Here is a 27685-nt window from a genome sequence, read left to right on the forward strand (position 1 = left end):
GCGTCACAGCTGCACACATCTCCCTCTACCTGCACCTGCTACTGTAGCGCGTCACAGCTGCACACATCTCCCTCTACCTGCTACTGTAGCGCGTCACAGCTGCACACATCTCCCTCTACCTGCTACTGTAGCGCGTCACAGCTGCACACATCTCCCTCTACCTGCTACTGTAGCGCGTCACAGCTGCACACATCTCCCTCTACCTGCACCTGCTACTGTAGCGCGTCACAGCTGCACACATCTCCCTCCACCCTGCTGCTGCTACTGTAGCGTGTCACAGCTAAAAATGGTTTTCAATAACAGCAGGTGAGAAACTTGATGATGCCCTTCACCTATCCTTCATATAACTTCATGTGGTGTGGTAAAATATGGCCTGTTGCCTCGTGCAGGACTGTATAGACAGGCCAACTGCTGAGCCAGCAAAGTGACAGCTCAGAGACGCCATTTTGGTTATTCAGATTCAGTACCGATTCAGTACAACTGGGTGTGTGTATGTGTGAAAGGCAACTGTCACAAGGTACCAACTTTGGCAGAGGCAGGAGTCAATATACATTTGAACCTTCAGGGGTACAATTTTGTGAACAGAGTATTCTAATGAACAATGTAACAATGGCTAATGGTCAGAGGAACCTTAAGAAAACATTCCAAAAACATACACCTGAAAGGGTTAAACGACGCAAATAAATTATATAATAACATGCACATAGAGCAAAACCATTTAGAAAGAAATGTTAAGTCACTGAAATCCCAAACATGGATACTCAATGGAGTGCTCTCTGTGAGTAAACACAAACTGCACTTTCATAATAGTGCCATTAATATGACTTGAACAAATTAAAATTAAAAGATTATGAAACACAAAAAGTGCTTAAATTCTAGCTACTCAGCAGACATTATCATTCCAGAGCTGCGTTATCCAGAGTCGGATGGAGAAGGAAACACGCATCCCATTGAGAGTTGCATTCTATACATTCAACTTCTATGCCTTAGTCTTGGAGAAAGGGAAGTTGCTTCTGTCCCAGCTATAGCCTCAGGCGTGGTCAGAAGAGCTGGGATGCTGGATGTGGTTGAAGCACTGATTGGTTGGTTGTGCGACGATGTTCTAGTCGTCACAACCCAACAGTTCCATACGCAGGGTGATACGTTCATGCCACTCCCAGGGCACAACGCGGACATAGCGGGCATAGAACGGTGGCTCAAACAGGTTCTTTTTATGAGTGTTGTTGTCAATGTTGGCGTTGAAGATCTGCAGGTAGTTGAGAAATAGGTACGATAGTTATTTGATGGGTTAAAAGACAACAAGTACTTGTTTGTAATACATTTTCTGTTCAACTTAACTGATAGATCCTGCCTAAGGGGGGGGGGGGCATGTTATTAACAGGGTTAGTGGTACTGTAAGGGCCACCTATACTGCAACTGTATACATTCATGGCAAAACATCCTCCATTTTGTTGAGTTTGTTCATGAGAAATTGTTTCTTTTGACAGTAAATAGGTGATAGGAAGAACTGACATCAGAGGCTATAAATCTGACATGACCTCTGACCCATGACCTTACAACTCAAATTCCACTGGCCCCACCCAGCCACTCAGTGATCCAAGAAAGCCCAGGGAAAGCGTCGTCAAGGGGATGAAAACTCTGCACTCACTAAAAAGATTTTTTTTTAAACTTTCTTTTTGGCAGCATTTACTGATCCATCTGCACCCTTCCATTTGAAAAAAGAATCACCCAAAAAGGGGGCAGAGGACAAGCCCCTCCTGACCGCTCACCTGGAGAGATAACAGGCAAGTCAGTGCTTCAGCAAGGTTTAAATAATCAGGTGGAGTTATTATCTCATTAAGGACAGCTGATGAGCGGGGTGGAGGTACAGTACTCTCTGATTAAGAAAAGAGGACAGGGTTTGAGATAGGTCCATTCACTGACGTGACAGACTGACAGCAATGTGAGACATACTACGGTCCTCTGTTGACAAAAACGGACATACTAGCACACTTCTTTATTTGGACAAAGGTAAAGGTGTTCTCTCAGCGACGGTGGGAGAGGTGCTCAGATGTCACAGAATGAGACAGGAGGGGAAGTACTGTACTGTGGTGGTAATAATACTGTGGTGGTAATAATACACTTATCAGATGCAATTTTTTATCCTTTGCCCCGTTGCATTTGCACAATTCCTCCAGAACTTCCTTATATACTTCTACCATTTTAATATTCCTATTTATTTTACTCAATCTTTTAAAACCTCTTAACAAGCAGGCAGAAAAGTGGAAATGTTTTTACTTGAACTTGAGGACTGCATACTTGTTTCGCAAACCAAAATACTATACTATACTATAGTTTATACTTATAGCACATGCATGACCCTGTTCTCTTTTGAAAGATAACATTCAGAGGTTTCTGATACAATAAATAAAATTCACTTTTAGTGCTAATGAAATAGAGTAACATAGGTCTGAACTTGAGTTGTATGGCTGGGTCCATAGCCTGAAGTCTTGTGTAGTACATGTCCAAATTTCATAACAATCCATTCAGAAATAAGTGATATAAAGAGATTTTGGTAAAATGTGAGAAAAAAAAGGTCTGCAGGTTTCCATTTTCTTATAGACTCCAATGCATTCGGCGAATTATTTATTTTCTGTTGTCGCTTGTGACTTCTCACCTAGATCCCTGAATCACTCAACCTCATGTGGGTTATCATTGGAAAGCCACACTCATTGGCTACAACACTGTCCAATAATTTTCGAGATCGCCTAATGATTGACGGAGCTAGAGCGTTGGGAGTCGGGAGTGGTATTAGAAGAAATTTAAAGTCTGCTAAAGACTTTGGCACACGCCTCACATATCGGCATGTAACTCGAGAACCACTGAACGGCAATCCACAGGCAAGAAATAGGGCTTTAATTCTATATATATATATATTGTATTAAAAAATATGCACACACAAGCCGCTAGAGGTCACCAAAGTGGCGTCGGGCGCCGGCGGGCAAATCATCCTCAAGAGGGCCGCTGCGTGTTAAGAGGATATACTGTATATAGAATTGTACAGTAGTCTTGTTGTCGTCTTTCTTGTATGAGCAAGCACAGAGCAAAAATAAATTCCTAAATGTATTAATGAATAAATCTGATTCTGATTCCATACAGTATGTCGGGAACGAGTTATTTTAGAGGTTTACATTCCGCTGACCTTATCAGTTTGATTGTTGTCCTCCTTCACCATGTTCCACTGCTGACCATCGTCGCTGTAAGCCACTTTGAACATGGACACAAACTGCACCACCCCGAAGTCCTTCGCTCCCTGTGTGACGATACCTGTGAGGCGCTTGGTCTTCTCCAGATCCACCTATAGGGTAGACACACAGAGAGGACAGGTATACGCCTCAATCACAACATCACAACATTGGATGACATTCCGGAGACAGGTGCGCAAAGGGATGATGGCAAGACTGCAGCATTCCTACAACATTTATTTTCCTACTGTTCTATGTAACACCAGTGGTATTCCGGAGACTACCAGATTGCACCAAAGTTTAGAGATGATGAGAGGAAAAGGCAAGGTTAGGCACCATCCCTAACCTGGATCCACTCGGAGCGGTTGTTGTTCGCAGCGGACCAGGCGTTGGTCTTGCCCTGCTTGTCCAACCGGGCGAACTGGGGGAGCCAGGTGAACGTATCGATGCCCCAGGTGCGGAAGGAGCTAGAGGCCGACAGCTGTACGTCGGAGACGAGGCGGGACTTCATCCCCATTGGCTCGGAGCAACCTGCCGTGTTTGAATAAACTGTGAATGAAAGAGAAAAATAGAGGGGGAAAGAGATAGAGAGACAGATAGAGATGGAGAGGACAGGGAAGAAGAGATGAAAACCCCACTGATCACACCCGCAAGAAAGAAAAGACCATCAACCCGACAGCTGTCTCTTTTTATGCATGTATAATTTCAAATTATGATTTGATTGAATGTTTTACACCCAAAGCCAAGTGGAAAGAACAGAAAGGTATTCACAAAGTAAAGTTGAAGGACACACTCAGTAAATATAATGCCGCTGGGGAGGCAGCATAACATACATAACATATACTGTACAGTATACATTACAGTATGTGGACACAGTGTACTGTGTACAATACTGTACTACAGACCAGACATATGACAATAGGGTGTCACACTCTATCCCCTGCATGTCTACTCTCTCGCCCAGGGCACACACAACGCGCACAAAGTGCGCCTGGCCTGGCACACAGAGTCCGACTTCAGAGCGCGCGGACGACAGACTGCAGCGCGGAGCCCTCCATAGAACCAGCAGCAGCACGAGCTCTCTCTCTCTCCCTCTCTCTCTCTCCCTCTCTCTCGCTCTCTCTCTCTCTCCCCCCCTCTCTCTCTCTCTCTCTCTCTCTCGCTCTCTCTCTCTCTCTCTCTCTCTCTCGCTCTCTCTCGCTCTCTCTCTCTCTGCCTCTCCCCCCCTCTTTCTCTCCCCCCCTCTTTACCCCCCCTCTCTCTCTCTCTCGCTCTCTCTCCCTCTCTCTCGCTCTCTCTAGTAGTAGGGTGGGGGACACACACACTGCACAACTGTACAAGCAAAACTGTACATTGGAATATTGACAAAACCATACTTGGTCATTTACTGTACATTAGAGGGGGTTGGGTAAAGACATTTGCAGGGGCCAGTTGGCTTCATGATAGTAATAATAATAATATAATAATAATAATAATAATAATAATAATAATAATAATAATAATAATAATAATAATAATAATAATAATAATAATTACCATAATTAGCTGTCAGGAAACAAATAAAACGTGTAAATAAAACGTTATTATTATTATTATTATTATTATTATGCAATATAGTATAGTTCTTCAGACGGATTCCTACGCCACTATAAAACTACATTATCAATGGTTTGGCTGAACAAACAGACAGACAGACAGGCAACCAGATATATAGACAGATAGACAAACAAACAGACAGACAGGCAACCAGATATATAGACAGATAGACAAACAGACAGACAGACAGGCAACCAGATATATAGACAGATAGACAAACAAACAGACAGACAGGCAACCAGATATATAGACAGATAGACAAACAGACAGACAGACAGGCAACCAGATATATAGACAGATAGCCAAACAAACAAACAGACAGACAGACAGACAGACAGACAGGCAACCAGATATATAGACAGATAGCCAAACAAACAAACAAACAAACAAACAAACAGCCAGACAGACAGACAGACAGGCAACCAGATATATAGACAGATAGACAAACAAACAAACAAACAAACAGACATACAGACAGGCAACCAGATATATAGACAGATAGACAAACAAACAAACAAACAAACAAACAAACAAACAAACAGACAGACAGACAGACAGACAGACAGGCAACCAGATATGACAGATAGACAAACAAACAGACAGACAGACAGGGCGGGGTACTAAGTATAGTAATATGGTTTATTTGCATTGGGAAAGATACAGACACATTAGCTGGTTGAACAACATGCATCTATTGAAAGATAGAGAGAAAACGAGAAAGAAAGAAAGAGAGGGGGAGAAAGAGACTGGAGAGAGAGAAAGAGAGAAAGAAAGAAAGGCAGGGAGAATAAAGAGAGAGAAAAAGAGAGAGCTGTACTGTATTGTACCCATTCTGCAATCTGTTAATACAATTTTCAATCAATCAATCAATCAGTCGCGTGGCGCACGCCTCCCGCGCCGCCTCGCTTGCGGCCAGTGTGCACAGTAGCGTCCGTTAACATGGGAGCGGAAGTGAAGCGGCAGCCCCCCGTCCGTCCGTGTTCATTCGCGTTGTGTGTGTCCTCTGATTACAGACATGGAGTTCAGGTGTGTGGGAGGTATTGCTGTTTCCAGCGTGGTCCACTCCACCCCTCTTGAAATTGCCATGTATTTCCAATAGACCCATTTCTAAATCGTCTCGTTTAAAACAAATAAAGCATGAACATTGGCATGGTGTACCTTTCTGTGTCCACAATCTATAACTCAACATGAAAAAATTCGCAATTAATCGTAAAGGTAGCAAAATAACAACGTTTATGTTTTCGTTCACTGAGGAACTACACTTCTCTTTGGCGCTGCTGACGGCGACAGCACTGAATGTCAGGCGTTCTACTGGTAAGTGTAGTTATTTTCTAATGACAAATTAAAAACCTTATATAACTACCTTTATTTCAACCAAAAATACAATAATGTTAGTGATAGAAGGGAACTCATTTTGTGCAAAAATGGAAAGCTTGCAATGTTCATGAGGCAGAATTGTTACAATAGCCGATAATCCATTTTCCGAATGATAAATCCCTATACGGGTGGACCGCGCAGGAAACTAAAGTGACGTCAGACTACACCTCCCTATATAGATCTGGCTCAGATGTCATCATGCTGCCAGATCGTAACTTTGTATTCTCCAGTCAGTCTTAGTCTTTAGTGCTCGTATATATATATTATTCCGTTACCCGTGTTTAGCCCTGTCTTGTCATCTTTTCCCTCAGTCCTCTACCTGGCTCCGCTTCCTGTTCTCTTGCCCCTGGATCCTGTGTATGACCTCCGCTTGCCTGACTATTCTCCTCGCTTACTCCCTGGACTGTCTGATTCCGTCTACGACCCCTCGCCTGTCTGACTACCCTGCTCCCCGTAAGCCCCTGGACTTTATGAATACCCCCTGCGTGTATGACCTACATCTGCCTGGATACGCGACTTCATAATAAACACACCTGCTTTTTGGGTTATACCAAGACCTGCCTGTTTGTCTGTGTTCTGCATCCTCTGTACTAGCCGTGACATAGGGTGGAGCTGGAAAAACCCAGACAGTGTATGTGGGTGTGGGTGCGTGTGTGTGTAAGCATGCGTACATGCATATGTGTGTTTGTGCATGTAGTTGAGTGTAGTTCTGTGCTTTTAAATGACACCTGCCACTACTGTTGCATGGTAAGAGTTGCCCTCACTCTGAATACTTTTATTATTGTCTGTGTGGTCTAACCGCAGCTGAATTAGGACCAATGTTGAGATGTATCTAAATAGACCCATTTCACGCTTGTCATGGCAATACACTGGCTCATAGTTTTTCTCAAAATGGAAAAACACCAAATGTGAATCAAAATGTCTTGTTTTGACTCATCAGAGACCATCATCTCTCTTTGACCCCCATGTATATAATTGTAAAAAATATTTCTATCCACCAATTAGCTGTTGACAATTCCTCTCTGTTATGGATTGTTGTTACGGGGAATACACATGGGAATACGTTCAATTATGATTGACAAATAGAAAATTAAAAATATAAATAAATTCAAAGGAAAAAGAAGTGTAGAGGGATGTATTTCAGCCTGGATAGTGTGTTTACCATTGAGCTCACAGCCCACCAGCTCCATGCGCAGGGTGCAGGCCTTGCGGCACACGGCAGGGATGATGCGGATGTACTGGGCCACGATGGAGGGATCAAACAGGTTGGCCTTTGTGCTCTCGTTGTCCACGTTACCCACAAACACCTGGGGGGCGGGGGACACAAATAAATGAGGAAAGTGTTTTTCCAATGTTGCCATTCAGCAGAGGAGGATAGCGCTTTGAATTGACCTCGCCCTAAATTATGAGTAATCTGAAGTCATCTGAAGAAGCTCTCTCTGGAGTCTACTAGAGATTAAAGGCTTCGTCTGTTGCATTGATACACATGTGTGAACAGGTGGAAAATACACAATTTGCAATGTTCTTAACTAATTCTGTTTTACTCCAGCATTTACAAACATTATCAATATAAACAAACCTTTTACAGTAGCAAAATGCAGCAAACACAAAAACTGATACTATATGAGTAATATATCCATTATCCACTAACCTTGGCCTTCCTCTGGCCATCTGCTCTGTAAGTGGTGTAGGTTTCGCCATCGAAGCTGCTCGCCACCTTGAAGGCCTTGACGTACTCGGCCGCGCCCATGCGACTGGCGCCCTGCGTGATGATGCCTGTCAGACGCATCTTCTTCTGCATATTAATCTGGTGTAAAAAAGAAGAAGAAAATAAAAAGTGGGATCATGATAGTCAACCTCAACACCACAACAAAGATCCTTTCACCTCAACTCCATTTAGACCTTTTCAAACTTTAAGATAAGATAAGATAAGATAGGATATTCCTTTATTGATCGGGAGGTGCACCATTCCTGGAAGTACTGCAATACCATGTAGAGTGGACGAAGATAGCCCCTATTCCATCTCCCCGTTACAAAAATCTATTTAATATGGTCCCCGGGTATAGAATACGAATATTCTATATTGAAATTAATAATCGACTTGTAAAATAATTAAATAATAATAATAATTATATTGGGCGGTCGTTAGTGTATTCGTTGTATTCGTTCGGTACCCTACACAGCCGTTCGGTACGGTACGGATATGTGTACCTTTACACCCTTATAATACATAATCATTTTCTGTGGTTTTAATGAGTTTGGTCTGCTCGTCTGACCTCAATCCAGGGATTCCTGTCATGGGCGGCAGAGGTCCAGGCGTTGACCATGCCTTGGTTGTTGAGCCGAGCCAAGTCCGGGCCCCAGCGCTGGAGCCCCAGGACCCCGTAGTGAACAGAGGAGGCCGAGATCTGAGAGCTCATGATTCCTCCCACTTCCATTCCCAGAAGAGAGATGCAACCTGGGACACATATCCTTGACATTACTATTATTATTATTATTATTATTATTATTATTATTATTATTATTATTATTATTATTATTATTATTATTATTATTATTATTATTATTATTATTATTATTATTATTATTATTATTATTATTATTATTATTATTATTATTATTATTATTATTATCTTTAATGCACACACAAAGATATATATAAGATTCACTATAATAATCTGGTGGGTTGGAAATGTAATGTTGAGATGTACAGGAATATCATTATGGCGGGTGGACCTACGTAGTTGGCACTGTTTTCCAACGTAGGGGGTTGGGCAGCGGCAGGTGTAGTCTCCGTCCAGATCTCTGCACTTACCCCCGTTCTTACAGGGCAGCGAGGCGCAGTCATTCACATCTGAACAAAAGAAAAAAAAAATCTTGACATGAATAACATTTTCAACTGTAATTAACCCTTTCACTACCACACGGGTTAACACCTTCACTACCACACTGCAGACGGTTAACCCTTTCACTACCGTGCTGCAAACGGGTTAACAATTTCACTACCACACTACAGAAGGTTAACCCTTCACTGCCCTTAACAGTCTGTAGTGTGGTAGTGAAGGGGTTAACCTTCTGTAGTGTAGTAGTGAAAGGGTTAAGTATAGATAATTATGTAAGTTCAGCCCATAAGTGGTGGAAGATTCTCTGGTGACCATTACAGGGAGAGAAGATGCTGTATGATGGTTAGGCTATAGTTCTAGAGCGCACCTGTCCACATACATACAGGTCAGAAAAAGAAGTGGATGGCCGTTTGCGAGGCAAGTGGGCTTACGGGGCTCACGGGAACCACAATGCTCTCACTGTGCTTGCAAACCTGCAGCTGCTTCCAAGTGGCTTCTCTTCAGCCAGAGATGATGACAGAGGTGCCCTGAGGGCAGCACACGAGTGGAGGACAGGAGACAACTCACTTGGGGAGCACAAGGGGTTGGGTTGAAAAGACGGGGTTTAGTGGGAGGGCATACGAGGGGTGGGTGGGAACTGAAAGGGAAAGGAGTGGGTTGAGTACGTTTCTTTGTTTTTCCTTTTTGTTTTATTTCCTCTGCCTTGTTTTGTACAATACTTTGAAGACCAGCTCACTCAGATGTTTTGAAAACACCAATGTTTACTGTACATGATGCTGGTATAAAAAATAATAAAAAGATTTGAAAAGAAAGAAAGTTTGTTAACATTGTAATTACTCCCGGGGACAGCACAAGGGGGTATTATAATCACTTGTGTATGTGTGTGTGTGTCCCTTTTATCCAAGTTGTTGGTGGATAGGTTGACATTCAGCCAAGAACATGCACTATTGAATTTTTTCCATATGGGTCAAACATAAACAGATGCAGATGGAGGTCAGCGTTTTTGCCGCACCTAGGGTCTGAGGGCCAAGATGGTGACAGGCAAGACTTCCCACTAAGGGACACTAGGTGGGGAATGCGAGTGAGGTTGATGTGACACAGAGTCTCCTCAGACTACTCGTTTTTATAATAACATAATTAGGTTTTCTCCTAAATATTCATGACTGGATGGTTGGTTTACAGGTCAACCTGTGCTGTAGTGTGGGTGCATCTAGTTTGTACATAGTTTGCTCTAGCATAGCTGCAGTTCTCTCTACTCTCCACAGGGAGGCGTGATACTCAATATAATTCTATAGTTGGAGTCCGTGTAACCACACACCACTCTACAGTAACAAAGACAACAGGAATACCTCCCAACGGTATACAGGATTTTAAACAGGATTTTTAAATCATGATGATTTGAACACTGATAACTTCACCTAGCTGACAAAACTGCCTCTACCCACATTCCACAATAAGGTCCATTAACCTGTGAAGGAGGCAGTGGCGATTCCTCATGGAAGCCAACGGAAGCCAGGCCTCCCTATAAAAATATGAATTAATATCAAATATGAAATATGAAAAAAAATATATATATATATAGTTTACAATAATAATAAAAAATCATTATTTTTCATCTGTGTTATATATATTTTTTTAAATGTCTCCCTCTTCTCCTTCTCACTCTCTCTAAAGGCCTCTGCATGCTACAGAAACTTCAAAGCAACTGCAACACAACATCTACAAAGCAACGGTGTTTTAGACACTCTGCCTTTATGCTTCTGCAACATCGACGCGCAAAGTTAGTTTAACTAAAGTTAGTTTAGGTTCGTGTTAACGTTAGATAATGTACAAAATAAACGTATTTCCGGTGATTTTAGACGTCGCTCTTTTATTTTGAAATCCCCCGACCGGAAGTGTTATAGTGTCTGTTGCTAGCAGCTTAACTTTCTGTGCTTTTCGAGCTAACGTTACCGTAACATCATTAGTTTCCAATGGAGAGGACCTCGGCTCACATGCAGCTCAAACTACCTATTGGAATAAATTAATTGATTGATGTTTAACTTGTTCCTGTGTGTGTCCAGTCATTTCGACTAGCAAACGTTGTATTTAACGCTAAAGTTACCTCAGGATACCATTGTATTTAGTTGGTTAGCTATGTAGCTAATGTGGATAGCATTTTGTATAGCACCAATGCTAGCTGGCTGGCTACAGCTTTATTTACAAAATTATGGAGGCTTTTTAATCGTCAAGGTAAGAGAGGATTTGTCATGATCAACTGAAGGCGTATGCTATGGAACAATATGTGCTTGGGTTTTCAGAAAAAGGCCAGCTATGTGACGCTAATTATTTAGCATCACCGCTGGCTGGCTACAACAATGGCGGATGGTATTCTCTGCGAGACCAATATTATTCTATGACAGCCCCGCCCCCATTCGCTAACCAACCAATCACTGCTACGCAATATCAACGCAACGGTTGTTTAGGTTAGATTTGGGGGACATGTACACAACGTCCAAGCAACACAGTCTACAAGACCCTAAACAACAACCGTGCTGAAATCGCGCTGATGTTGTGTTGAAGTTGCTTTGAAGTTGCTGTAGCATGTAGAGGCCTTGACACACTGTCAGGCCCCGTTTAGACGGAAACGCTAGCAGGTGAATCCGCAAAAATATTTTTTCGGATGTGCCTTTAGTTTATACGGAAACAGCGTTTTTACGGGGTGAAACCGTAAAAAAGTGAGACCACCTTCCAGGGTGTAATTCCTAGAAACGCTAAACCTTTGCGCTCTCATCTAAACTGTCAAACCGCATAAAACAATGACGAAAGGGTTGTCAAGGCTCTCGTCGCGTGTACTGCTTACATCACAGGCATGCGCCAGTAGCCTAGAAGCGTAAATAAAGCATGTCTGATTCTATCCATGGCGATCACCTGAAGGCTACATTGGCAGTACTTTTAAATACACAAGAATCTGTCCCGCGGCGTGACTGGACCCACTGTCTGTGAGTGACTCTGCTTTGGTCCAATCACATTCCCCACCCACAGTCTGCGAATCAGAGACAGAGTAGGGCGGGTCTTCACAGCACGTCATGTGACATATGCGCCAATCGCGTGACAGCGGGGCTCCGTTGTCTCGAGTTGTTACAGCCTCGTCTGCACGGAGAATTCCATCCCAAAACGCTCGTCTAAACGCAAAATTAAAAGTGAAACCGTAAGACGACTTTTGCGGTTTCTGTTCAGACTCTCTCCGTCTAAACGTAGCCTAAGACTCACTGCAGCAGAGGAGACTGGAGAGGAGGCAGGGGGGCATCTCTACTTTCCGTAGCTCCATTTCTGCAGACCCCTCTCTGATTGGTTGAGCCCATTTCTGCAGACCCCTCTCTGATTGGTTGAGTGAAGCCCCTCTCTGATGGCAAAAGGCGGATGTAATGTTATCATGTCAAGAAGATAAAAAGAAATGTACTACCAGATTCGCGTATAACGTTATTTCGCGTGACTTCGCGGTTTATTCATAACGTTATGCACATTTCACAACACAGCCAGCTGTCAGAAACTGTACATTGTAACGTTATATAACATAACGTTATGTTATTTCGCGGTTTATTCACATAACGTTATTTCATGTGACAAGTTCAACACAGCCCAGCTGTCAGAAACTGTACATTGAGGGGGTTTGAATCACTGTTTAGTGTTTACACTCCCCACTTACTGTAACTGTACCATGACGCACTCCCCACTTACTGTAACTGTACCATGTTCTACATATAACCTCATCTCATGCACCTTGTTGTGTATCCTGTTTCTTTTTCCTCATTATTATATTCAGAGTTAATTATATTGTTTACACTGTCTTTCTTCTATTATAACCCTGCCCATTTGATGTTCCCAAATCATATTCAGAAAGTATCACAGAGACTTCTATTGACCAAGGAATTAGTTATTAATAGTAAGACACAACATTTCCGTAGCAATCCGACATTGACCACCAGACTCTTTCTCTTAAGGCATTAACTGGGTTAATTAATATAAATGTTATATTTTAACTGTCTAGTTACACATTGGTTCCGAAACATGTATGTTCCAGGCTGCAATTAAAACTTTGAATCTGAGAGAGCTCTGGTCAGGTCAGCGAAGCCGGCGATGCGAGCGATTATTATTGGTTTTTAATGACAAACCAATTACATAATCCAACATATGTGCACACACAACATATTCCAGTTAACGGTATATTTTTTTAATGATTCGTTATGGCGTAATCAATACTTCCATGCGTATAAATTGCGTTCACGACCTCTATGTTTTGGGGGTATTCATCAGAAAACTCGGATCCGGGATTCGGCTCCCATCCGTCGGGCAAGAACTGTGGGTTTTCAGCCTCTCTCTCTGGAGATTAACGGAGTTTTGATTCCTGGCTAGAGGCGCTTGTCGCGGCTCATGCGCATGCGCGCGCTCGGCCAATCAGAGAGGGGTCTGCAGAAATGGGCTCAACCAATCAAAGAGGGGTCTGCAGAAATGGAGCTACGGAAAGTAGAGACGCGGCAGGGGGGAGGTGTCTTTCTCCAGCCTCCCCATGTATGTGGACTCCAAAACCAATACTAGCTAATCAGATTCGAGCTGACTAAAGCCCTGCCCACACCTTAAAACGTAGTAGTCTGGCCTCCCCTCTGCACATTTGAAAATGTAATTAACCCGTGACTGCTCCCACGGGCCGAATATTGCCCCGATCCTCGCGAGATTAAATCCACGGGTACCTCTCGGCGTGCCGAAGCTTTTCCTAAATCACTTCCATCATCGAAAACGAGGGGAAAAGGTCGGCTCGCGACCCTGAAAATGTCGCGTGATTTTAAAAACGCTGTATTAAGAGAGCCTATTATGGGCTCCACGCGAGCTTTCTGGGAACATCTGCGCGTCCCGCAACTTTTACTCATTCACATGTAGCCCCGAAAATGCTTAGAAAAGGAAAGGCGAAAGCGTGGAATAAACTCGCCGAAACGGAAAAGTGTCCCACAGGCGCGCCGTGATTCCGATCCGCGTGAAAATATTCACGGCCACAGAGGAGACCGTGGGACACCTTTTTGCAACCGAATATGTGTCTCGAATTTGTTCCGACGCGGCGCGCAAAATCGTGCAAGGAAAATAATTAACCAATGCTCCAGCAGTATTAATGACCCTGATGTAAACAAGACAAACGTCTTTCTCTGGTCTGCATCCCCTTATAAAATTGTGTGTATTGAGCCGTACTGTATTGTAATTTGTACCCATTCTGCAATCTGTTAAATAAATAAAAATAAAGTTTGACTCGCCGCCAAGCCATACTGTAGTGTACATGGTGACTGCTTGACTTAAAAAAAAATTAAAAATAAAAATATTAATAAAAACATTTAATACATTTTTTTTTTATCGTTTTTTTTGGCATCCCCTGTTATTTTACCCACGCGACGCCACTGGAAGGAGGGTTTCTGCCTGTCCTCCTACTGTCTCTCACCACAATCTAAAAGCCAGACAGCAGGTTAATGTAACACCTGTTCAGCAGCTGCTCTTCCCGGTAGCACTAAGAGGATTGGTAACAAACATTCCCCAAACTGCAGTGACAGCACCCGCACAGACAAAGAGAGGGGGAGGAGGGAGAGAGAAAGAATGATGTCACAAAGTACACTAAAATAAAATACAGTAGGCCTATGCCCCACGTTCCTAGTCTGGAGCAACACTGGAAAAACACATCTACTGTATCGGTTCAGGGTCAGAAATGTTTCCGCAGAACATTTACAACGTTAAGTTGTTGGTGTGTATCAGCATATGTTTGCGTTCCAGCATAGACCCACCGGGAGAGGGACATAATGCTATCATCCAGCTTATCCAAAGTAAGACTTAACCCTTTCACTGTGGTAGTGAAAGGGTTAACCTTCTGTAGTGTGGTACCGAAAGGGTTAAGGCTTTGTCGTGTGCCAGTGAAAGGGTTAACCTTATGTATTGTCACAGTGAAAGGGTTAACCCTTTGGTAGTGTGGTTGTTGTGAAGGGCCAGATTAACACTGAGAATATACGTTTTATTATTTTATATAACTTGTATATTATTTATATATATAAGCTATATACCTTTAAGCCTCCGTTTGAATCATAGCATTATTCGCTTTCCTCATTGGACAACGCCCTTGGCACTGGCGGCGCCAACAGTCGCGCCCCCCAGACAAGTTCAAAGACGAGTTCGGACAAGTTGAGACATGCCCTTGGCCAGCGCATTGATTCCGGACAAGAGATTCGGTTGCGCCCTAGAAAGCACTCTAAATATATATTGTGGAAGGCGCAAGCAGCAGCAGTTCGACCCAACCTAACGTGAAGTGAAGCTTGAACCTAGTAACTAGTGTGAACCTTAGCAAGTGTGTGTGGACTTAACGTAATTAGTATCAGAACACGAGGTGAACCTAGCAGCAGAACTATTGGACATGTGAGCAGTGGAACCTACCGCGGTGTATCGTTACGGATAACTAGTAGCTCCTTAGATACGACCTTGATATTGTAGAACCATTGTTGGTGGATTATAGTGAGTTGTGTAAACGTAGTACCGTGGAGAAGAGCATCGTTAATACCATTGTCGTTTGGATTTAACTACCCCTGAGGATCTGCATCGGGCTAGCTTCGAGGACGAAGCTAGCTAGCTATCATCACTGCCGTCGGGCATTGGATTAAGAGCTATTACCCTGCTATCGAGCACTTGGATTACAAGGACCGGATCCGTATGAGACCCCCTTTCTCCAGTGACCAGCCGGAGTATCCGTCTATTCTTCAATCCTCTGGAGCTTACCACTCCGTGGGGGAAATCACCAGTCTCCAGCTATACCCTCGTTTGCCCCTCTATATTGCCATCTCACGCCATGCAGCGTTCCGGTCTAGTATCCTTAGCCTAGGAATTATTCATTCCCACTGTCTTTTATACTCTGACATTCTAATATCATTCGCCATAAAAGAGCGACCAAATAATTCTCAGTTGTATCTTTGACATTGATAATAAAATACTGTAAACGTTATCTCTTTGTCACCGTGCCGTCTTTGAGTGTCTGCCATATTTAACTGTACTGTCTGGCAAGTAATAATAATATGTAGTAGTGGTTTAATCTATCACAATCTTTAATACAGTCAGGGTTTTGTAACCCCTCAGTTACAGTGGTAGTGAAAGGGTTAAGACGCAAACGGACATAACACCAATTCAGCCAGCCACCGCCAGCCCATGCAGTCTCACCAGCTTAGACTGAGTCAGACTGGGAGCCGCCCTATGCTCCACCCTACAGGCCCATAGACTCCATGACGTCTCGGACTAAATATGTACCGGGAGTGGGCGGCCACGCGGCACAAACACTGCAATTGGTGGTCAGACTAGTGTTTGGGTGGCTGAGCTGTTTTTTTTCCTAATAGAAAGCTGTTTAGACTCGATGGAGGGGGGCCGATTTAATGGACATGGGGATGCTGTTCCAGAGGTCAGTGGCTGCGACCGCAAAAGCACGCCCCCCCCCCCCCCCCCCCCCCCCCCCTAGAAATCAGACGTACGGGTAGTTAAGAGACCCTTGTCAGCCGATCTGAGGGCCCTGACGTTGGTATAGGTATAGGGGGTGAGGAGGTCTGCTAGGTAAGCAGGGGCCTTACCATTAAGGGCTTTGTAGACCAATAGGAGGACCTTGAAGTCTATTCTATAGCGCACCGGGAGCCAGTGGAGGGAGGCAAGTACAGGGGTGAGCTCTCTTCCGAGTACCTGTGAGCAGTCTAGCGGCAGCGTTTTGGGGTAGTTGTAGACGGGCTATGGTGGATTTATTAAGCCCCAGGTACAGGGAGTTACAGTAGTCTAAGCGTGAAGATATGAAGGCGTTAATTACTCTTTCCAGGTCTGAGGGGAAGAGAATGGCCTTGATCCTGGCTATGGACCGGAGCTGGAAAAAAACACCCCTTCACCACAGAGTTTACCTGCCTATTGAAGGACAACTCTGGGTCAAAGAGCACGCCCAGGTTTTTAACGAAGGGCTTGACTAGGGGAGACAGGTTACCCAGGCTGCTGGCAATGACACTGGTTTGGTTTGGGGGGCCGAAAAGGAGGTAACTATGAAAAGAAAAAAATCGCTCGCTGGGGATATGGAGTGTAATTCACCATGATAACTATAAACACCAATAAAGCGGTATATGCTTGATAAACTATAGCTATGTCTTTATAATTATGATTTATAGTTATTGTGCCACAGTAGGTGTGAGAGTAGTTTAAATGTAATAATCTTGGCATTACATGAGAGATCATGTGTGGTGTTTTGAAATGGCTCAGCTGAAGTCCTCCAACCAAATGAGATGGGAAAAGGCATTGTTCCAAGCTCCGGCTAAATATCCTTCAGTGCTACAAGGCCACACGGAACCCATTCAAATACTCATGAATAGCATCCTTCGTTTCCCCTTTTCATTCCCAGGGCCCAGTTCCAAATAATACTGCCAGAAATTACACATCTCTGGGCCCATATTCACTATGTTTTCCAGAGTACTGATCTGGGGTCAGTGACCAGGAACATTTGTCATTAATACTTTATTCAAACTAACAGACTGAAGCTGGCTCTATATCAGTACTTGCACTTTGAGAGGCGTTTTGAATATGGTGTGTCGGCGTGTTTATTTGAATGCACAACAGGAGGCACACAGAACAGACGTTAACAAGGGCACACACGTATGTCATAATGTGTCTCACACACACACACACACACACACACACACACACACACACACACACACACACACACACACACACACACACACACACACACACACACACACACACACACACACATTTTAATACTTTATTTGGTTCCACAAATTATATTACATAAATAGGGAATCAAATGTATCGGGGCCAAGCAGCACTGAACACTTAAGGGTACACATGCACCTCCTTCTCCACGTGGCTAAGCTGCCAATAATAGCTGAGACAGAGCAATATTTGGCTATTTGTTTGGCTTTTCATTTAGACATTGCAGCAATTCTCAGACCGGTCATGGTGCATTTGTATACATGGCCAAGACTTCCGAATACAAGTACACTATATCTACACCTATACCCAAGGTCAGCCATCATGCTGAGCAGTGGTATTTGATATACTTGTTCCGGAAGGCCTGGTCCATGTACAGATCAAAGGTACAGCCTACTTCTATGACCAGCACCTCCCTGTGGCTGGTGTCAACAAAAACAACGTCCGGTGTATTTGGTATGTTAGCAAAGACATCGTTGGTAAGGCCAAACCACTCTGGTTTCACTCTGGCATGTTTGTACATTGCTGCGCTAGATGGTGATATGTTCCGTTACCGCATCAGACACAATGACACAATGACACACACACACACACAATGACACACACACACACACACACACACACACACACCACACACACACACACACACACATGCACACACACACACACACACACACACACACACACACACACACACACACACACACACACACACAATGACACACACACACACACACACACACACACACACACACACACACACACACACACACACACACACACACACACACACACACACACACACACACACACACACACACACACACACACACACACACACACACACACACACACACACACACACACACACACACACACACACACACACACACACACACACACACACACACACACACACACACACACACACACACACACACACACACACACACACACACACACACACACACACACACACACACACACACACACACACACACACACACACACACACACACACACACACACACACACACACACACACACACACACACACACACACACACACACACACACACACACACACACACACACACACACACACACACACACACACACACACACACACACACACACACACACACACACACACACACACACACACACACACACACACACACACACACACACACACACACACACACACACACACACACACACACACACACACACACACACACACACCTGTTCCCAAACAACATGCTGGGTGTGCCGGTGGGTATTCAGAACCCCTCCTACAGATTCTGAGGCTTTAGTTGATGACACCCTTCTCCTCATTCCAATCTTTACTCTCTACTAGTTCCTCATGTTAAAGTACACACTTATTTCCAGCTCAATATTTCCCTTTACACTTAAAGTAAAGAGAGTATTTTGATATTGGCATGTTAGCTTTATTAGCATTCCTCATTGTAACCAAGGGGCATAACTATATATATAATAATGCAGGACCTCTTTAGAGATGTCTTTATTCGGCATGCAATGACATGGGACATGCAATGGGTGGCACACACACACAAGAATACACACACATACACACATGCATTGTCTTTTCTTCTCAAGCATAACACTTGCAGCTAGTGGTGCCCCTTGGTTTCAATGATGAATGCTAATAAAGCTAACATGCCATTTCTGGGAAACTGAAGGACTATGTGTAAACCTTTTCCTCCAGTGAGACAAGCGTCAAGTGAAGAAAAATACAGTGACATTCAAAAGTACTCCTTTAATAAACTATTCCATCTCTGCTCGAATGACAAACCAAACAAAATGTCTAATGTCTAATTCAAGGTTTATCATAAGAGGATATAACTGAATTAGCCATTATAAAGTTCTTAATTAGGTCAAGATGCAGAGACTGAGACCATGTTTAATCTGTGTGTGGATAGCTGCCGAATGCCAAGAGACTTTGGCTTGGATTTGACTAATTAGCTAAACAGAATAACCTCCAGGCTAGCTGAATGAAGGTCTTTCATGAAACGTATAACCTCACGACACACAACTCTCACGCTAAAAATGCTGAGTTGGGAGTGGAACGTGTGTATGTGTGTCCTCTGCAGCTCTGCTTCTATGTGTGTGTGATGGATGCCTCAGCTGATACTGGAATTAGAGAGGAACTAGGATACTTCAGTTGAGCAGGCAGATGTAGGGGTGCAGGACACCCTGGACACGTCACACCGTCACAGTCACACGCCTCCAGTCCGCTGGCTACTTACTGATCTGGCAGTGCGCACCCCTCGAAGCCTTCCTGGCACCTGCAGATGTACTCGTTGAACACGTCTCCTCGGGTGGTCGGCGTGATGACCTGGCAGGAGCCGTCATTCTTACAGGGGTTGGGACTGCAAGGTCCTGAGAGGAGGTCCCCAAGCAAAGATGGAAATAGATTTAGTGCATGATGACGGCCTAGATGGTGCTTGATTAACCCTATTGTCCTTCACCCATCTCAAACTCCTCTTTCCTTGATCCTCAAATCACGGCTGTTGCTTTCCTCTGGCACAAAATGGCCACTGATAATGACAGAGAGGGCATTATGACATCAAGCGAAAAAAAATGGAATTTCAGCTAACTGGAATGCTTAGGTTGAGACACAAGAAGGCCGCTGTTAATAGCAGAGCGACTGTACCGGTCTCTGTGAGGTTGCAGGTGTCTCCAGCGAAGCCGTCATTGCAGATGCAGATGAAGGGATCCTCCCCAACACCAGTCACACATGTTCCCCCATTATGGCAGAAATTCACCTTACAGTAGTCACCTGAGAGAGAGAGAGAGAGAGAGAGAGAGAGAGAGAGAGAGAGAGAGAGAGAGAGAGAGAGAGAGAGAGAGAGAGAGAGAGAGGGAGAGAGAGAGAGAGAGAAGAGAGAGAGAGAGAGAGAGAGAGAGAGGACTCATTTCTCATTTTAGGACATGACTGGACCTCTGGGTGCTTTTCTCATGGTGTAAATGTCAATTGTATCTCCTATTTCGGTCTGTTGTTGGCTTAAGTGTTTGTAGCAGCCATGTAGGGACCATGTTCAGAGGTCATGGCTGGCTGTAAAGCTCAAACCACTGACTCACAGTTCTGTACTGGATTAGGGACATAAAGGCAGGAGCATTCAGTGGGAGAGGCAAAGGTCAGGATTTTAAGTCTCCTTGGGGCTCCAGAGTCCTCTAAATGGCATCATTCATAATAACAATGACAATAATAATAACTATCAGAAATAAGGTTTACAAAGACAGTGTGGGGAAGGAAGATTCGTGTTTTAGTTATCCTTTAAACGCTTCCGTTTCAAATTCTCTTTCTCAGTATCCTCTCAACTCACCAAATATCAGAATCAATATTTCTATATGAATTTATCATACATGAGCAACCGTACATGGTAACTCTCTTTTAACACTTTGAATGCCCAACCCGAGTTTTCAACCCTGCGGGTTGAATGCCCATAACGAGAATATTCGTTCGTTTTTTTAAATTTTATTAGCAATCTATTTTACCAGTCTTAGGATAATCAGACCTGTTTTCACGGAGATATAAGCTTTCCCCCTATATGTGATATGGCTGTTTTGACTGTGAGAGTGATCAGGAAATAAGAGAATCGATTTACAGCTTGCGGCACCAGCGTGTATACGTACACATAATACTATCGATAATCTAGCGTTTATTTGAAAACGATTCATAAATAGGCCGAACAATGACAACGTTCTAGAATATTACAGTACATCAGCGTTTATCATGGATTATTTTTCTTTCTTCTTGAAAACGAGGGCTTTTCAAAATGCTATAAAACGGAAATGAACCGATAAAAAAACAATCCGCTTCGACAATGTTGACTGGAAATGGGTCATTGATAATGCGACGGGCAGATTAGACACATAGCCATAATTTAAAACATAGATTAGGCGATATTAACGTTAACATTGAAGTGGTTGCTGGGCATTCAAGGGGGTAAAAAGGAAAACACGGCCGGCTCTGAAAGTGTTAATCATATCCCACACTGTTCCATAAGGAAGCAGGTTTGGCAGTCAAGCCTTCACTGGGCAGACCGGCTTTACAGCAGAACTGACTGACGTGTTTCAACACGAACACCGATATCAAAACTGGGACAAAGTGAACGTGGAGGTTGCTTTGTAATTCAACTGACACTTTAATAACAGAATGTGTTTGTGTTCAGGATTAAGAGATTGCAGGATTAGACAGGTGTTACACACTACCACCTCTTTGGGGAATGACCAGTTGCATAACATGACGGAGACACGCAGCCCACCTCATAAACAAGCAGGTGGAGCCAGATGGAAGACGGACAGAAACAACCCCAGGGTGGATGCATGACACCCACTCTAAACACCTGACAGGTGGTCAAAGCACACTGAAATTGGTATATTGGTCTCTACATCTCTACAATAGCCATACTGTATCCTCAGGACATGTCTACCCCATTCCTCAAATTGACACAGCAAGACAAATCCAATGATGCTAAATGTTTTTGTGGGCCAAACACGAAGGTCCAGTAGATCCTTGCAGCGGTCATGTGGCATCACGATGGCTCCAGACAGACTACCCATATGGCCGTTGTTTTCCATGCCATCTGTACACCCTCCACTGACCAGAGGCAAAGCCACACTGTTGTAGTGTTGTGTTATGAAGCCATTGTCTATATGACATGCTCTTTGGAGATCACATCACAATAATAGTGAAACATTCTTGTTACAGACTAGAGATAGATACAATATGATAATAGTGACAGAAGCACATTCACTGTGAAACAATGTAATTGCCTACAACGTGCTTTGCAGATCACAATAACAATGAAACATTCTTGATACAATAGAGGTACAATAACAAGTAGCTTAGCATCTACTCACTCATTATACCATGACAAAAACAAGTTGCCATCTTGATATATATAAGGCTTCCGAATGACTTACTGCTTTAAAAATAGAGGTTTGACAAACATGGGTATTTTCACTATTTAACTATGGACGGTGACAGGCTTTCATTAGAAGAAGCACAACAGACTGCTGAATGTTGAAATGTCTGAACAAGAGTGATATGTGAATGAATGAATGAATGAATGGATGAATGAATGAATGAATGAATGAATGAATGAATGAATGAATGAATGAATGAATGAATGAATGAATGAATGAATGAATGAATGAATGAATGAATGAATGAATGAATGAATGAAAACTTTATTTAACAGATTGCAGAATGGGTACAATACAGTACGGCTCAATACACACAATTGTTAAGGGAATGCAGACCAGAGAAAGACGTTGGTCTTGTTTACATCAGGGTCCCCCATTTTCAATTCATAGTGACATTTATGACATACACAACATACATGACATCATGACCTTTATGGCATAGGGACATACATGACATACAGGTATATAGTACAGTTACATTTGTGACACATACGATATGCAAATATACAGTACTGTTACCCAGAGATCCTAACAGAAAATATATACATATGATGGGGAGGAGACTGTACATTAGGAGGGGGTGGGTGGGTGGGAGAAAATACGGTGGGGAGGAGACTGTTTATTAGGAGGGGGGGGGTTGGACATTTACAGTGGCCAGTTTCGAATTGCAGCCTCCCATAGGTGCTCTTTAAGAGCGGTTTTGAATGTGGGTAGGGATTCACATTTTTTCAAAAAAAAAATGCGAAACATCCAGATGTGATGTGAGAAGATTTACAGTAATAAGAGCCAATGTTCTAAAGTTAAGCGTCTCTTGACATATAATATTTCCAGTAGGCTACTTTGATTATTGAAGGCCGACATAGTGGGTGGTTTTGGAATTAGGATAGGGTGGGCTGGTGGGTGGAAATGCTATTTTCTCAATAGGTCCAAAAAACAGGATCTTGACAACGTCAAAATAAAGAATTCCAGCACACTATTTTCACTTATAATCTTGTAAATTGACAGTATAATAAATTACTATATAGCTAGCTAGCTAGCTACAGTATATATAGAGCCTGAGGTGTTGCCAGTGTAGCAGGTGCCACCTGACACCTGCCACGAAATTCGACCGTGCCTCGAGTGGGAGTCGAACCCCGAGCGTCTGCACCGGGGCCAGCATCGCAAACCGCTGCGCCAAGAAGGGAATTCCCCCCTAAGCGCTCAGTTTGTATGCCTCTGGGGAGTGAGTTTTACACACTTCTATGTGCCGTAGTCACACTATCGCGGCACATATCCGTTACACCAGCAGTAGCAACCCCTCCCCTATCCCCACTCAACTCCAATCCACACATCAGACCAAAACATGTAAACATAGTGCAGTATCAAGAAGAGCAATTCTGCCAAGAGGTCGCTGTTTGTCAGCATTAGAGATTCTACCTTTAAGTCGGAGTAAGAGTATAGGCCTAGACGAGTTGTCTTTTATAAACATAGAATAGCATGCTAGTTGTAGTCATACTCAAGAATAGGCTACTTATTTACTTTTGAATGAAAATCATTAATATCTTGTGCATGTGTAACGGATGGTACCACGAAGCGCAGTCACGATGGACTTCCGATGTTGTGAAGTGACTGGGGCGAGTAGCGGTGCTATGGGTTAAACTCACTCTCACCCTCAAAAGACACATAGACACGTTACAAAGCAGTGAGTTCACCTCTTGGTATAGAGGTCTGTGCTGTAGCCTGCGGTGCGGGCGTGCGGCAAACCGCAGGTTCGAAACTCCCTCTGGCATCGACGTTTGAGGTGACGATATGATAACGGCTTCTCAGTTACAGTGGGTGACAATATTGTCACAAGGAAAGATGAAATTACATACCTAGGTTCCATCCTAGAGGAAAATCTTTCCTGTGACAAAATGGCAACCAATGTAATAAAAAAAGTCAACCAACGAACAAGATTCTTGTACCGGATCTCCTCTCTGGTAAACAAGAATACCCTGAAGACTCTAACAGGAGCACTCGTTCAAGGGTACTACGACTATGCTTGCACCTCATGGTACCAAAGCACCTCAAAGGCGCTGAGAACAAGATTGCAAACATCACAAAACAAACTGGTCAGACTACTGCTTGACCTTACTCCTAAAACCCACCCTCACCCTTGCCCATTTTGACAACCTAGGATGGCTTAGAGTAGACAACAGAGTACAGCAACTTGCAATGGGCCTGGTCTACAAGATACACTACACCACTAAAGTACCCATGTACATGTCGAAATACTTCCCAAAGGTCAGTGAATACCACAACCACAACACCAGAGGGAGTTCCACAAATCATGTCCAACCCAGATTCGGCTCAAACAAGGGACAAACACGTTTCGCAATTATGCCACAACAATGTGAATCCCTACCTGAAGACTCTGGCAGGAGCACTCATTCAAGGGTACTATGACTATGCGTGCACCTCATGGTACCAAAGCACCTCAAAGGCGCTTAAAACAAAATTACAAACATCACAAAACAAACTGGTCAGACTACTACTTGACCTGAACCCCAGAACCCACCTCACCCCTGCCCACTTTGACAACCTAGGATGGCTTAGAGTAGACGACAGAGTAGAGCAACTTGCAATGGGCCTGGTCTACAAGATACACTATACGACCGGGGTGCCCATGTACATGTCAAAATACTTCCCAAAGGTCAGTGAATACCACAACCACTACACCAGAGGAAGCTCAACAAATCATGTTAAACCCAGATTCGGCTCAAACAAGGGACTAAACACGTTTCGCAATTATGCCACAACAATGTGGAACGCCCTACCCAAAGCTGTAAAGGAATGTGAATCCCTGCCCACATTCAAAACCGCTCTTAAAGAGCACCTACGGGAGGCTGCAATTCGAAACTGGCCACCGTAAATGCCCAAAACCCCCACCACCTCCTAATAGACAGTCTCCTCCCCACCGCATGTATATATTCCCTCCCCGCCGTATGTATATTTCTCTCCCACCCACCCACCCCCTCCTAATGTACAGTCCCCTCCCCATCATATGTACATATTCTGTCAGGATCTAGGGGTAACAGTACTGTATATTTGAATACCGTTTGTCACAAATGTATCAGTACTAAATACCTATATGTCCCTATGCCATAAATGTCATGTTGTGTATGTCATAAATGTCTATATGAATTGAAAATGGGGGACCCTGATGGAAACAAGACAAACGTCTTTCTCAGGTCTGCATCCCCTTAACAATTGTATGTATTGAGCCGTACTGTATTGTACCCATTCTGCAATCTGTTAAATAAAGTTTTCATTCATTCATTCATTCACCCACCTTCAAAACCGCTCTAAAAAAGCACCTACGGGAGGCCGCAATTCCAAACTGGCCCCAGTGAATGTCCAACCCCCCCAATGTACAGTTTCCTCCCCCTCAAATGTATATAATTATTCTCTGTTAGAAACTCTGTCTGTAAATAGACAGTACTGTATATTTGTATATCTTGTATGCATAAATGTCTGGATGTAACAGTACTGTATATCTGTATGTCGTCGTGTATGTCATAAATGTTATGAATTGAAAATGGGGGACCCTGATGTAAACAAGACGAAAGTATTTCTCTGGTCTGCATCCCCTTAACAATTGTTAGTATTGAGCCGTACTGTATATTGTACCCATTCTGCAATCTGTTAATAACATTTTCAATCAATCCTGTGGTGTTTTATCAATCTACTTTTACCTAATTATTTACAGTAGCCTTACTAACCAGAGTAATCCGTTCCTTTCCACCTCTGTCCGATAGTCTATGTATAGATCAGGTATGCGGCTCAAGATTGAATACGATGAAAATACAGTGACATTGCAAACATGACAAGTTGGCACAATATTCAGTACAAAGTCCCTCTATGGGTGACATGGAACGAAAAACGTCAAGTCACCATGTATAACATTAGCATATAAAGTAATAAATGCAAGTCTACAGTTAGTTTGAATGTTCCATTAAGACGTGTTTCAATGTAGCCTAAATCTAGTATGCTGCCACCTATGCGATGAATTACACAGTCACCTTGTCAAGGATATAACGGGACTTACCTTTTACTGAACAAAGACAAATAAAAAGTAGGCATATATAAGTTGTTAAATATACTGAGTTTAACAAAAGCCCGTGGTTTTTCATGTTGGTCTCCCTCAGTTTTCTCAGCAATCGCTAAACGGCTATAGGCTAAACCCGGGCTGAGATTGACAGGAAGAGTAGGCGGGCTCAACATCGGTCCATGGATTAGCGCTGAGTTGAGCCCTCTGACTCCCACCTTGGCTTTCAGCCTATGAAGGCCCGGCCTTCTGGATATCAAATAAAACACCGATTCAGTGAGAATGTCAGATTACATATTCTTATATTAGCATATATTCGTGTGCACGAGTGTATTCTTTATGTAAAAATTACAATTATATCCAAAGGGACTAGTTTGAGAAAAACAATCGATTTTTTAATCGATTTGTTATGATAGTTTCGGCAAAAAATATTCATGAGCATGAGCTCACATATCATGTGACTATATGAGCATCATACACTATTGCTACAAATCAGTGGTCCATTATGTGGGAAGGGGGGCATTGGTAAATTGGGCACATAATAAAATATATAAACCTCTGTCGCCATCTTGTGGATAAAGGACATCATGCCTAACGTTGGTTGGACGCTACCAGTTTTGGGTGACGTTATGTTTTGTTTGCCCTGTGCACTGCTCTTGTCTCTCTCTACAGACTGAGTACACGAGCAGCAGCATGGATTATGATGTGCTACCTGGGGGGCAATCCCTGTGCCTGTCCTAAAGGGAAAGGTTATTCTCAGGGAGTGTCATCCACATTATTGTTTAAAATATGACTGACATTTTTAAATGGTTAGACCATGACATATACAGTACACTCATATTTGTCTGAATATACCTGCATAATAACCCCTCATA

General features: G+C 43.3%; 1 pseudogene across 1 annotated transcript; it reads right to left on the minus strand.

The window, feature by feature from the left end:
• On the minus strand, positions 1-26940 carry LOC311246910 (lactadherin-like; annotated as a pseudogene). Its single transcript, XR_014621010.1, has 10 exons — positions 26811-26940; positions 20466-20591; positions 20059-20191; positions 8938-9051; positions 8474-8655; positions 7849-8004; positions 7360-7504; positions 3571-3773; positions 3182-3337; positions 1-1246 (listed from the first exon to the last, which is right to left on the minus strand). The product of XR_014621010.1 is annotated as a lactadherin-like (transcript).
• Between the last annotated feature and the right edge of the window lie 745 nt (positions 26941-27685).

Source organism: Notolepis coatsorum (assembly GCF_963971535.1).
Source record: "Notolepis coatsorum genome assembly, chromosome: 20".
Classification (NCBI taxonomy): domain Eukaryota; kingdom Metazoa; phylum Chordata; class Actinopteri; order Aulopiformes; family Paralepididae; genus Notolepis; species Notolepis coatsorum.